We start from the raw sequence: 12,836 nt of genomic DNA, 5'->3' as shown, positions 1-12,836 counted from the left end.
CGAGGGCTCAGCCTCTGGGGCTGGGGGCTGAGGTGATGCCGCCCCATGGCTGTCCGGGGTCGCTGCCCCGCGGTTGCCCGCAGCTCCTCGGGCTCCCCGAAACGTCTCCGGGGGTCAACAGGCGGCTGTGAACCCGGGCTGGATGCCCCCGGGTTGAGGGGGCGCATGGGGGAAAAAGTAAGTGCGTTTTAGGGGGGAAAAACAGGCTCACCCCCATCCCCGAGGGGCTGCCGAAGTTGTTCGTAAATCGCCGTGGGGCAAGCCCCACAGAGGGCTCATCCTGCGGACAAGCGTGGGGCTGTCTGGAGGGTTTTTAAGTCCTTAAAATTGGGCTGAGCTCCCCCGCATCTGGGGGACCCCGGTGCGGGCAGAGGCAAATGAAATAAATAAGAACCTGAAGACGAGCTTCACCTCACTGAATTCCTATTAGCTCCGGAAAAGGTACAGCTCCTATCAAACTCAGTTTGGAAAAGCGTCACCGTGTCCCTCTGCTTAATTGAACCTCCTCAAGCTTCCTCTCGGTGCGTTAATTTCGCGTGTGACCTGTGAGTTTCCATATTTTTCGTATAAATAGACAGCTCTCGTTTCCGTGAAGGCAGTCCGAGCGTGAGCGTTCAACTAAATTGTTCTCTAATGAGAGACGTCAGAAGGATTTAGATATAATTGCTGTTCTTTATGGTTCAGCAGTGAAGGCAGCAGCATTTTGTATTGTGGAAGGATGTGGCACTTTTCCCATCTAAAGGTTTAATGTGTGTTCGCTTCCTTTAGTGCTTTACTGCGTGGTATTTGTTTTCAGTTCAGCGGCATGGTGACAGGTATGTGCTCTGATATGTTTTGGCATGAAGTGTTCAAGATGCTTAGTAGCTGCGTTACAGCTAATAAAAATTAATTACCCATTTCAGTAGCCAACTGAGTAAATACCGAGCGTCCTCAGAACTCTGCAATCCATGTGCACCAAGCAGCCGTCACAGAAACGTCTCCTTCCCTGCAATGGCAGTTGGTTTCGTTGTGGCACTCTGGTATTGCGAGGTTTAGTTTCTGTTTCATGCTTGGCGTGCTTCTGTTTCAAACAATACTGTTTAGTTTTATATTTCGTTTTTCTTGGAGGTGGAGGAGAAGGGCCACATAATTAGCTCACCGTATCTCCTGTTCTGACCAGCCTGCAAATAGGTTATTGATTGGAGTTTTTGATTCTGCCCTTTCCTTCCCCTGTCTCTGCCTGTAAGGTACATACCCCGTTAGTAGCAGCACTATAACCTTCTTCACTGTCTATTAACCCAACAAACCAAATCTGAGGTTGAAAAGCAATTTAGTTTGCATGCTGGTTCATCTGCTGCCTTTTTTTTTCTGGGTCTGACAAGAAGATGATATATAACAGGAATAACAGTTTGCATACTGGCGATAATCGACATTTTTTTGTATAGTCAGCAGTACATCTGAGTACGATCTAGCCAGGGAAGAACAGTTAATTGAATGACTGAAGGTACTGCTACCCAGTACCAGAGCTGTGACATCTCTTCTCTGTCTGCTTTTCTTCATCTGTGTTATCTTAGCATTTAGGAACCTTCATCATGGACTTAAGTTCCTGCTGTGCTCAGTGTTGCATCACAGGGGCTTTTTTTCTGTGGGCTTTGCGTCTATAGATCATGGCTAAGCAATTGAGGAAAATGACAAACTATTATCAGCGGGTTATGTGTGAATCCTTGTCTGGAGAAAAGGGCAGTTATGTATTTGCACATCTCTAAACAGGAAAAATTTTAAATTTATTTTCATCCTCCTGAGCATAAGAACAATAACTAAGCTGAATAACTAAGTGAAGGAAGATAAGTGATTGAATTGTGTAATTCCTTGTCTTCTACTTCAGGCTTCAGTACAACAATATCAGATTATCAGACACTTTTTGGGATGCAGTTCATGAGACAGGATGATTTCCCTGTCTAGAGAAATAAGTAGCCCTCATAGGTACTACTCTGTCTTCTGTCTAGCTGTAACATTCCTGAGAAATACACTGATTGTATAGTCAGCAAAGACCTCAATTTCTGTAAGTATAACTGTTCCTGGCAACTTCTAAAATATTTATTGTTCCTGTGTCTTGGTACAATTTGTTTTATACTAAAAAATATCAAAATACATGATAGTCGTACAAAATTCAAAGTGTTCAGCACATAAAGTGTTTTGTGAGTGATTCTGGAGAATGAGAAAAAGAAGTTAGCATATTGGATAAGGAGCAGCCAAGAACAACGTGAACTTTCTTTCCATTTGGGGTAAGACTTTTCCTTGCAACATCTTCCACGCCTCCGAAGGTTTGTAGACCACTGAGAGGTTAATAGTAGTATTCTTTATTTTTAATAAAACTTGTAAATATAAATGCCTCATGAGCTTAAAAGAGCCCATGGCAATGAAACCTAGTTATTGCTCGAGTGGAAACATTGCTCTTCAGTGCTTACTGGAGCTGGCCTGTGGGTTTACGCTGTAGGGATGCTGTAGGCAAGTTCCTGAGTCAGGAGAGGCATTGTGTTTATGTGTACATGTCTAAATAACATCATGTTGTTTTAAGCATGCATTAGACAGATCCAATTGAATCACAATGGGAAGCCTCTGAATAGGCAGCCAGGCATGTTTTTACAAGCCTTACTTACCATCTTCTACTTTTTCTGACCTGAATTTCTATTTGTTGCTGCTAAGCTGTGTCTCAAATTCCAAGCACTTTGTAGGCTGGGGAGGCAGGCTTTGCTACTCCTCCTTAATAAAGACAAACGGTGTTCTTTTGTGCTCTGGAGAAAGGCTGCTTTAAAATTAGCCTTTACTTTTCTCCCTCAACAGTGCTTCACTGTTTTCAGGAAATAATTTATGTCTTTGTTTTTCACCAAATCATTCCAAGGTGACTGTAATTCAATCCACTTCACGTTTTCCAGTCTATCAATAAAAATCTGTTCTTTTCCTTGTGCAGCTGTAATATGTATTGACTCAATTAAATGGTTTTCATTGTTTTCAAGCTAGATTTACCTTTGACAGGAAGCTGGTAGTATTAGCTGAGTAACTTTTTGCTGGAATTCCTACAGCTATCTGGAAATACCTAACCAGAGGGACTTCTAACCTCTTGCACTCAGAGAACTGAAGATCAGGTAAAGGAAATATCGTTGAAGAGCTTTCAGATAATAAAGAAACTTTAAGCAACTGTTTCACTTGTACTTTCTTCCTGTCTAGTAATAATTTATTGCCTTGGAGCTTCCTCGATTAAGCTGAACAGGTATATAGGGAAGTTACTGAAGTGATGGAACAGAGGGTAGAATCTGCTCTGACTTGTGAGAGATGCAGAACCTTCCCATGGAAATTTTTGCGTGTTCATAAGATGTGAAAAACATAACTGAAATCAATTCAATTTAATGCACAAGAGCAAGCATTGCTCAGACATAGACTTCTTGAGAATGTGTTTGGGAAGGAACAGCATCAATCTGAAAAGAATAGGCTTCTTTTGAAAGATCAGAAGTTGAGAATTGACTCTTGCTAATGAAGACAATAATGGATTTTTATTTTTTTTCTAGGAAGCTTGATAAGATGGGTGTAGCTATAGCGAGGTTGTTTCTATAGCAAATATTGGTTTTATGAGACTAAAGTTCTGCTTTTTTTAAAGCATATTATGCAGGTCAATGTATAAGTGCAAACATGTTGGAATTTTTGCTTCCTGGAATTACTTTAAACCATGGTATAAAACATCAGAATGCCAAAGCAATCACAATCGTGTTTATTTGGTTGGATAATGTAATTGAAGACAAATAAAATGCTAATGTTTTTATGGCTAACCTTGTCTCCTAGCGATAAGGACAACTTTCATCCCCACCTTTGTTTGTACAGTCTTGAGAAACTCAGTGTTCCTCAGCACTGCTCAGGAAGAATGTGCTTCTTGTTGAGGGGTGCGGAAGAATTAACTTAGAATATATTGGTTCTAGAGTATCCACCAGCTAACAGATTTTTTTGCCTCTCTGCACCCCAAAAGAACAACAGTCAAAACTGGAAGTGGTTAGGTTGAGTTGTACAAATGCCTTTTGTGAAAATTGTATTGGTTCTGGCAGTCATTTGAAGGGTTCTTCACCTTGTTGCATGTGACTTACAGAAATTCAGCTACCTATGACATAAAACATTAAACTTTGCGAGTTATAAACCGTATCATGAATTTTTAGTATTAGAAGTTTGTAAAACCAGATGACAGCAGCAGGTAAGTTAGCTTTTCAGAAATGAAACATAATCTTTACAATTAGAAGCAAACCTGCAATATTTATGTGGGAAATAGCAATATTTTAAATGTATAACCACAGTGTTTTCTCGCATCTGTCAGCATGCTCTGAATACACCTGTTGAATTGGATCCTAAGGTCGGATTTATGGATCATGACCATTGTACTGTGTCACTTCACATGATCAAAATGATGGTGCTTTTGATTATGCACCTGCAGAGTAGTGCTGTAGCAAAAGCAGTGATACTAGAAGAAAAAATGGACACCTTCACATTCTTGCTTGGTTACAGGATACATCAGGGATTTTGGGGATCTGTGGGTTTGACCTCAGCAGTTATATCCCGCCCATAGCAGAGGGCAGGGGACTTTCTGGGTCTAGTCCCCTTGAGCGACAGAACGAGTTCCTGCATTGTTCCTCGGTTTTCCTCTTGTTGAGTGGCTCGTGTTCAGCTTTGCTGGCTTCTGTCTGTCCTGACAGCAGGGTTCATGTAGCAAAGGGAGCCTGAGAGCCTCCGTCATGGCTGAATTCTGCAACAGGGAGGTCAGCACTGAAGGCTTTGGCTGTTTTTCTCCCTAAAACCCCCCTGTGGATCTAGCTCAAATCTGTGTTCAAGAAAAGTCTGAATTCTAGGTACACCCTCCTGAGAACTGAGAGCCTCCAAACAACGGCTCGGAGAGCTTAAGGAATGTGTGTGTTCAGCAGGTAGCCCGGCAAGAACCTGGGCACAAGAATACAGGTGGAATTCAAACATCTGTATGTGGTATTCAGTACCTAACTGTTGCACCACTCCTGTGTGCTCGAGTGCTTCTCAAATATTTACATTTCTTCTTGGCAGATAAATTATGTCAGAAACAATGCTACCTTGTAGAACACCCATTAGAATACATAGTGTTACCAGCAGTAGGACTGTTACTGACCTTTGTTTGCAATTGTAGCTGTAATAAAACTTCAAAGGAAGTGTTGTTCTGAGTGGGTTCCTGAGGACTGCTTGGAGCGTGTGGTTTTGACTCTCTGTATACTGATCCGCTTTGTACAGGCATCTGATCCAATGTCTCTGACAGCTATATAATGACTATAATGACTTTCTCATTGCAGACTTAGCCCTCTGTTTTGAATATACTCAAGTGGACAGGAAAGACTAAAATGAGTAATAAAAGGCAACTTGGTAATTTTAACGCCTCCGCCCCTTTTTTATATTTATTTTTTTTCCTGTAGAATGTCACTGTCAGGGTGCAAGTCCCTGAATGGACATACTTCACTGATGGGGACGTGCTCTCCTTAATCTTCCAGCCATATCATCAAAGCCTGGAAATACATTTTCCTAACCCTGGTCATAGTGCCAGGGATCAAAGGAGATCACATATAAGTGAATTTGATGACATTAATTTAAAGACAAACAAAAAAAAATACAACTAACTTACATGCAATTTACTGATACAAATGGCTTTCAGATTATTTCTATTTTCCAAGTTGTTCTGTGAACTGTAAATCAATTTGTGCACCTAACTCATCTGTTTTCTGGAGACACAACCAAGGAGGAAAGGCAGGGACTGAAGCATATGCCATACTGCAGTCGTCCTCGTCTTGTTGTCTGGCGCTAGTACGCTGACATATAAACTGCCACATTTACAGTTGTCATCGTCACATTATTCTCTGCCAACACTGCTCCTGCAGAGTCCCATCCCAGCAGAGGAACAAGGCAGGCAGCTCTCGTGCTGTTAACGCATTGGATCGCTGCAGCTGCTTGTTTCTGTGAGGCTGAATTGGAGCTCTTGGTACCAGAAAGGTACCAGAAACCTTCAGATTGAAGGCTGCAGGCTTTCCATACACAGCTTACCACGGGCAGGGTGTCTGCCTTCTTGTCACTACAAAGGCCACTCAGCCAAGGGACAATGAACTGAATTCTCTCACTTTTGGGCATTGCAGAACTACTTTCCCGTTATTTTTTTTTCAGCTATTCTATAAACCTAGGTCAGATACTTTCTTCTTGTCTAGACTTTTATTTGAAGACAGCCTACATGGGGAAAATACTGCTGGACTGGTGTGAAGCATGTGGTCTGCAGTCACTTACTGGGTTGTGGTGTCTAGCGCATAAAATTTGTGTAAGACATGATCCAAAGCTCGTTGAGATTAATGACAATGTTTTCATTGACCAACTGAGCTTTTGTCTGAGCCAGGTGGCTTCCATACTTACCATTAAACCTAAATGGTATCTTCTGCGTGGAAAAGTTCAGGACTTCAGTGGTGTGTAATGTTCTAAATGGTGTAAACTGTATGCTGCCGTTGGCTCCAGCTTTGACTTGCTCTAATACCGCCTGCAAACAGCGTAGTGTCCTCTCTTAGCAGTAAGGAGAAATGAACCTCGGGGTATAAGCTTCTAGTTAAGCTGAAAGAACCAGGTTGTTGATGGAAGGGCTGTGTTGGGCCACTGAGCCTCTGTCCTTGTGCAAACCACAGCCACTAAGTGCTGGTCGCATGATTTACAGGCCACCCTCCAGATAAGAACTTAATTTCCTGGGAAACACATGTCCTGGAGGACGGGGAGGTCAGAAACAAATAGCTGTGGCTCTTGTGAAGTCATGTCTCTTTTGTGTTCTCGAATCCTTTCCCACTTTTAAAATTTCAAGACCTGAAGGTAAAATTCAAGAAACAACGGGGATGTACCAGTAAATGTGAAAGGGTTCTAGCTGAAGTTACCCGATGTTACTAAAGCTCAGAAAACAAAGCTTGCCATTGTAAGGGCACAATATTTATTCAAAGTAAATTATCTTTCTTTGTACTTGTAAGAGCTTAAAAAAATCCCCTGTAATTTAATTGGTGTATTGAATATTCTGTTTCTAGTGGTCTTGTCAAAGATGAAGTATACTGCTGAGTAAGCCTGTTTTACTTGTTATATGAATGCTTTTGATTTTAGCAAAAAAAAATCAAAAATAAAAAATCAAAGCAAAAATTAAGTTTAGAATGCAACATTGTTCACTTGCTGTCTGTTAGGTTCTTGCTGATACTCTTCTATACAATGTCTTCCAATTTAATTATTTCAGACAGTTTAGACTTGCATTTATCCAAAGAGGGGAATATAAATAAATCAGAGTTTATGGAAAAAATACTTGTTTAAGCAAGTTCTTTATTGTAGAAAGTCAGGATGTCTTTTGTCTTTAGCAATCTGAGTGCGAGTTGGAGGTGCAGAATTGTCGCTAAGCTGCTAACCCAGGCTGTGTCACTTTGCTAGCAAATGCGCTAAGGGCAGCGGTTTTCTCAGCTGCAACCTCAAGTGCCGGCCTCCGAAGGGAATCTAGGATGAAGTACTGCGATCTCTACGTTGCATTCAGCGTGAAAGCTTGGTAAGAGGAGCAACAAACACAGAAAACGCTGTAATCCTTGGACATTATTCTTACTTGAAATCTACTTGTGTCTCTAAAACCATGGTCATGTTCCGGTATGGCAGCATTTTTTACCGGTTTAACGTTTAGATGTGTTTTACAGAAGATGATTAATGTTTTGCAAGTCCCTGAAGTTGGTGGATTTCCTTCTTGGTGGGGTGAGGGGAGATGTAGAGGCAGTGGCAGCGTTTCCTACCTATGGCTGTCAGTGGAAACAGCTTGGAATTAACTGCAAGAGCCTGGAAGTGCTGAGTTTCTCAGTATCCATGGGATCGAGGAAACTATCTTTTCTCCAGGGGTTTGTATGTCGTTTTGTCAGTGCCCATCAGATGGGCAGATGGAGTTGACTCAGGAACGTAAGTTACTGTTGGCTCTCATGTCTGACAACAAACATTGGATTAATTTTGGTGGGACTCATGTAGGTGAGCAGAGTGTGGGCTGATGTTTCTAGGAATGACTCAAAGTTGCTGGTGAACTTCAGGTGCTGTGACTGGAGGAAGGTGTGACTGGGATACAGGCATAGCGCAGGCAACTCAATGCTGTGTGTCTCACAGTGAGATACCATGAATACAAAGCCTGCTGCCTTGTCTTTCGTGGGCTTTAGACCTCCATCTCTGAAGTATCTTGAGATGAAATCTTTTAGTTCTTCTCTTCCAAGTCTGTGGCAGTTCTTCTATTCGGGTGTGCTACTGTAAGAGCTGTTTATCACCAGTCAGAATGGGCTGAGTCTAAAGCATGCAGATATTGTACTTTTGGGGTGCTAAGTGATGAGCAACCTTCTTACAAGTAGAAAGAAATAACTTGTTTTTAGTGGTGGAAGAGGAATACAACTGGATTTTAGATTAGTAAACAAGCATGTTTAACCTACATTTAATATTGTACACCACTGTGAAGTACGCAGAGAAAGGGTATTAACTGTCTTGCTAGTTAATTTATGAAGAGAAGCTCTTAGGAGACGCAGGCTGTTCAGTGACTCATGTTAATCATCAACAACAACATGCCCTTTGGTTGTCGCCCATCTCCCCTGAGTAGGACAGAGCTTGTCCTGGCGGTTAAGAGTTCCAGGATTTTTGTTGGCAGTTCTGTTTTTACCTCAGGATAACTAATCCCCACCACTCCTGCTAAGAGAACTTGGAAAACTGTAAGATGTTGCTTGGTTTACTGCAAGGAACAAACTTGTACAAGTCAATGCCTGGGAGGGACCTTTGCAGATACATCAATCTGCCTCATATTCAAGTACACACATGTGGATGTGTATTTTTGCACGCACACATATGTAGTGGTGTGCATGTATATATATATAGCATGTATGTCCATATGTCTGCATGTAAGTTTGTGTGTGTGTATGGTTTTTAACCACAGAGTTGCTGATAGATGCTACTTATCACTCAGTAAAAACTAAATGCTAATTTTTGCATCCACAGGAGAGAAAAAAAAAATAACATCCTGGTGTCTCATGTTGGTAGCTCAAGATACATCAGCATCTGGCTGAACCCTGTCAAAAATGACTGCTGCTTTATTCAAATGGCCCGACCTTATGGCACAGTAACCATGGGTGTCTGGCTTCCATGTAAACTAGAATGCAAAGACTGTGATGGTTGCTCAGCCCTCTGTTATTCCTGGTCTACACCTAAGGGCTTTGTTTAGGTAAACTATTTCAGGTCATGAGGTGTTTCCAAAATATCAAAACAGTCACACCTGTATAAGCGATCCACCAATGTAACTGTAGTGACTAACGGGGACGTGCAGTGGCATAGCTATCTCTGTTCCTACCTAGGGAAAAGGTACCTCAGTGTAATCAGCCTTGGGAAGAATTTCATCTGAGAGCTCCAACAGGGCTAGCAGTGGCACTTTAAGACCTTACTGCTGATAACTCTGAAGCTGCTTTCCTGTGGCAGAGCTTCTCTCAAGAAGAGGTACCTGCGTTTTAACCTCTTGGTTGCAGCCTTGTGTGTTTGCCTCTGTGGCTGTTGAAAGTGGGCCAGCAACACTTTGGCCTGTGAAACCGAGCATCTGAAGCAGGAGGACATGTCCAGTTTTGCTGCTGCTGCAGGGTAAATGATAACTTTTGGCAAGAAGGGAGTGGCAAGCTGCTGCTTGCAGTAAAACCTTAAACAGCCGCAGTGTCTGGCTTTCTGAACATCCTATTTTATGGGATTCTTCTGCTGCAAACTTTGCCAGCAGAGTTACTGTCAGACTTCATGTTTGTAGGCAGAGCCCTGAAACCACAAAGTTATATTACACGTTAAATACAAACCGAAGCCTGTGATTATGTATGTGTCCTTCACACACAGGGGTAAGTTTTTCCTGTTGGCTTTTGGTTTTCCTGCTTTAACAAAGACAGAGCTTTGTTTACCTTCACATTCTAGGAGGTACAGCAGGCTGTAATCCTTTTCATCAGTCTGCTAGGTAATGTGGGTCCTCTGAATTCACTGGATAGGTCCCACTTGGAGCAAGAGAATGTGACAAAAAAATTCCATCCTGATATAATGGTGGAAATTCCATCACAACGTTCACGAATTAGTTTGTTTTGTTTCCTGATATTTTCACATGTTGCAGAATATGATGTTGGGTGTTATCTGTGCTTTTAAAATCTGAGTGATTATTTGGAACACTTTAATAGTAACGTTACAAATCAATTAAAGACTGCTTTGTTAATCATGGAATTGGGTTTGTGTTTTTCAGACAACAGCAAAAGATGTTTTGTGTTTTTATTTGAAGGAAAGCTTTCTTTGATCCGGCGAACAATAGAGCATCATCAACTCAAACCTGTCATTATGTGGCTGCAGGGCTAGTGAAGTTATCATCCCTGTCTAGCCTAAAGAAAAAACAAGTATGCATTAAACCTTTCATCTGGATCCGCATCTCCTAAGGTCAAACAATCTTCCCGAAACATCTCCGTTGGAGTGATCTGTTTATATAGAAGCAGAGACAGGAGTGGCACTGGAAGGATTTAGATGGGATCAAATTGTTCAGTAGGAGCCTGCTAGGAAGCTAACAGTCTCTGCTCAGGGAAGGCAGCTGCCTCGGAGGCCCCGATGTGCCAGCAGTCCCCTCCTACTCGGTGAGGCTGCCTTGCCCGAGGCAAGGACTGTGCTCTAGTAAAGGTTCCCTGCATGGGGCCCTGGGGGAGCCTGAAAATCTGTGGGTGTGTTCAGCGACACCTTGAGCTGTGTGCAGGTGACTCCTGTCGGCCTCACAGGAGGTGTACCTGCAGTTTATGGGATGATAATCACATGGCAGCTGTGTTTGGGGATACAGGTGGCTGTCCAGAAATGGGTCTGCAGAAGTATAAAAGCAAAGGTAATGTGCAGGAGCTGTGAGAAGACATAAGCTACAAGGATGGAGCTGTATTTGTTGAAAGAGAAATAACATTGACATTTGTTAATAAAGTTAGAAGCCTCATTCTGCTCTCAGTTGGACCAAAGGTAATTTTGTTATTGATCTGAATAATAGCGGTGGCAGTCAGCCCTAGTTTAGAGACTGGTATCAACAAAATCCATCATCCTAGTCTTACAAAAACATATGGGTAGAACTGTGCAGTAATACAGTCCAATTTTATCTGAAATCTGACATTTATCTGAAGCTACAAATGCATTTTTCTGTTGCTATTTCATATACTGTTGGGAAAAACCTGTAAACATCCTTAAAACTTAGCACAACAAATTGTCAGTGACTCGTACTGCTGTTACTGCTGTCACTGTAAAGTGCATTATCAGGGGTATGCATGTCTGTAGCTGGCAGGATGACACATCTGTGCTGCATGGATAGTAGCTGTCAGAAGAGAAGGGCGAAAGTATTGACAGCTTTAGTGCACAAACTTGTTTTTCAAATTACTTAGAGCACTTTGGGATCCTAATATCTCTGATCCTTCATCCATCAGGATTGGAAAGCAAATAAATGCGAGCATAATCCTCCGTAGGGAAAGGCTGGCTGTTTTTTCTGTGTCCAAGGGCTCTTATCGTTCCCTCAAATTCACAGAAGGGGGTTGGTGGCAGTGTGAAAGAAGAATGGATGTGACTTAGCATTTATGTGGGGACAGGGTTCTGCATGAACCCAGCATGTCACTGCTGGGCTAGGCAGTTCTTTAGCCTGAGCAAGTCTGTATAGTCTTGGAGCTTGCCTTAAGGTCTCTGAAACTCTACCAGGCAGTCAGGACACTCTTCTGGTGGTGGCTCCTTGTGGCTCCCCATTGCAAACAGCCAGCTGGGTGCTGCAAAGAGCCCTCTGCAAGGTGCAGGGGAGAAGCCTCATGGCTAGGGCAGGAGGAGTCCAGCAGGGCTCGCACCAGGAGTGCACAGAGCTGAGACCCTGCCTGGGCAAAACACTAATTACTTCTTACCTCTTGTGAGCTGCTGGGTGGTTTTAGCTGCTCTAATAGATAAATATTCCTGCGCCACTGGGCTTTGGTGCTTAAAGCTAATGAGAAGGAAGAAACATGACCTATTTTTTTTAGTGGTAATAGGTTTGCTTTTATATCTCGTCTGCAGTACATACAGAAAATACAGCTGGGAATGCTTTCTTCATTGTTACAAAACAACGGGAGTGATAAATACGCAGAACGAGTTCACAACGCTTTCAGTGCTCTGCTGACGCACCATGTCACCAAAAAAAAGACAATTGTGTGTTTTCATCTTAAAAGCGTAGGTGATAAACATATTACGTAATAGGAATAATGTGAATTTCTTTTTAGGGGACTTTTTTTAAGTCAAAACTTTTAGTTTTCTTTGCAGAATTTGAATATTATAACACTTGCTTACTGTCTCAAGCCTGCTTATAAAGCTGATCTCTATAGTGCTATTTCAGTGAACTTTAAATGGCTACTAAATATTTAATGTATTTTAAGAAAATAAATAGAACATAGTTACTGTGTTTTTCTTCCCACTACCCAATCATAATTCTACCAAGCAAGCTTGATTCGCATCAATAAAGTGACACCTCTAAATCCCTGCAGAGTTTCAGCCACAGTGGTACTGGACTTGTGTGCAAGACACCAAACTGCTCCCTGCTCTCCAGCCTCTGGAGGAGGCGCTGCGACATTCAAAGACCGATTTTTGGTTCATCACTGCAGGACTAAGGACTGAGTTTCCAATAGTTTTAACTACCTTGCTGAACTGGGACTTGACTGGGAAGAAAGGATATTCTTCAGAATCAAACAACTCGCATAAATAAAGGGAAATAAGCATATAAATCAATAAAATGGAGATAAGAGAAAAACTTG

At 42.1% G+C, this 12,836-nt stretch overlaps 1 protein-coding gene across 2 annotated transcripts in view; it reads left to right on the top strand.

The window, feature by feature from the left end:
• The window catches only part of SH3BGRL2 (SH3 domain binding glutamate rich protein like 2), a 42,717-nt gene that overhangs the window by 306 nt on the left and 29,575 nt on the right, over positions 1–12,836 (top strand). The gene's annotated exons all lie outside the window — the stretch shown is intronic.

The sequence above is a fragment of the Anser cygnoides genome, chromosome 3, assembly GCF_040182565.1.
Source record: "Anser cygnoides isolate HZ-2024a breed goose chromosome 3, Taihu_goose_T2T_genome, whole genome shotgun sequence".
NCBI lineage: Eukaryota > Metazoa > Chordata > Aves > Anseriformes > Anatidae > Anser > Anser cygnoides.
This window is presented reverse-complemented; position numbering and strand designations above follow the sequence as displayed.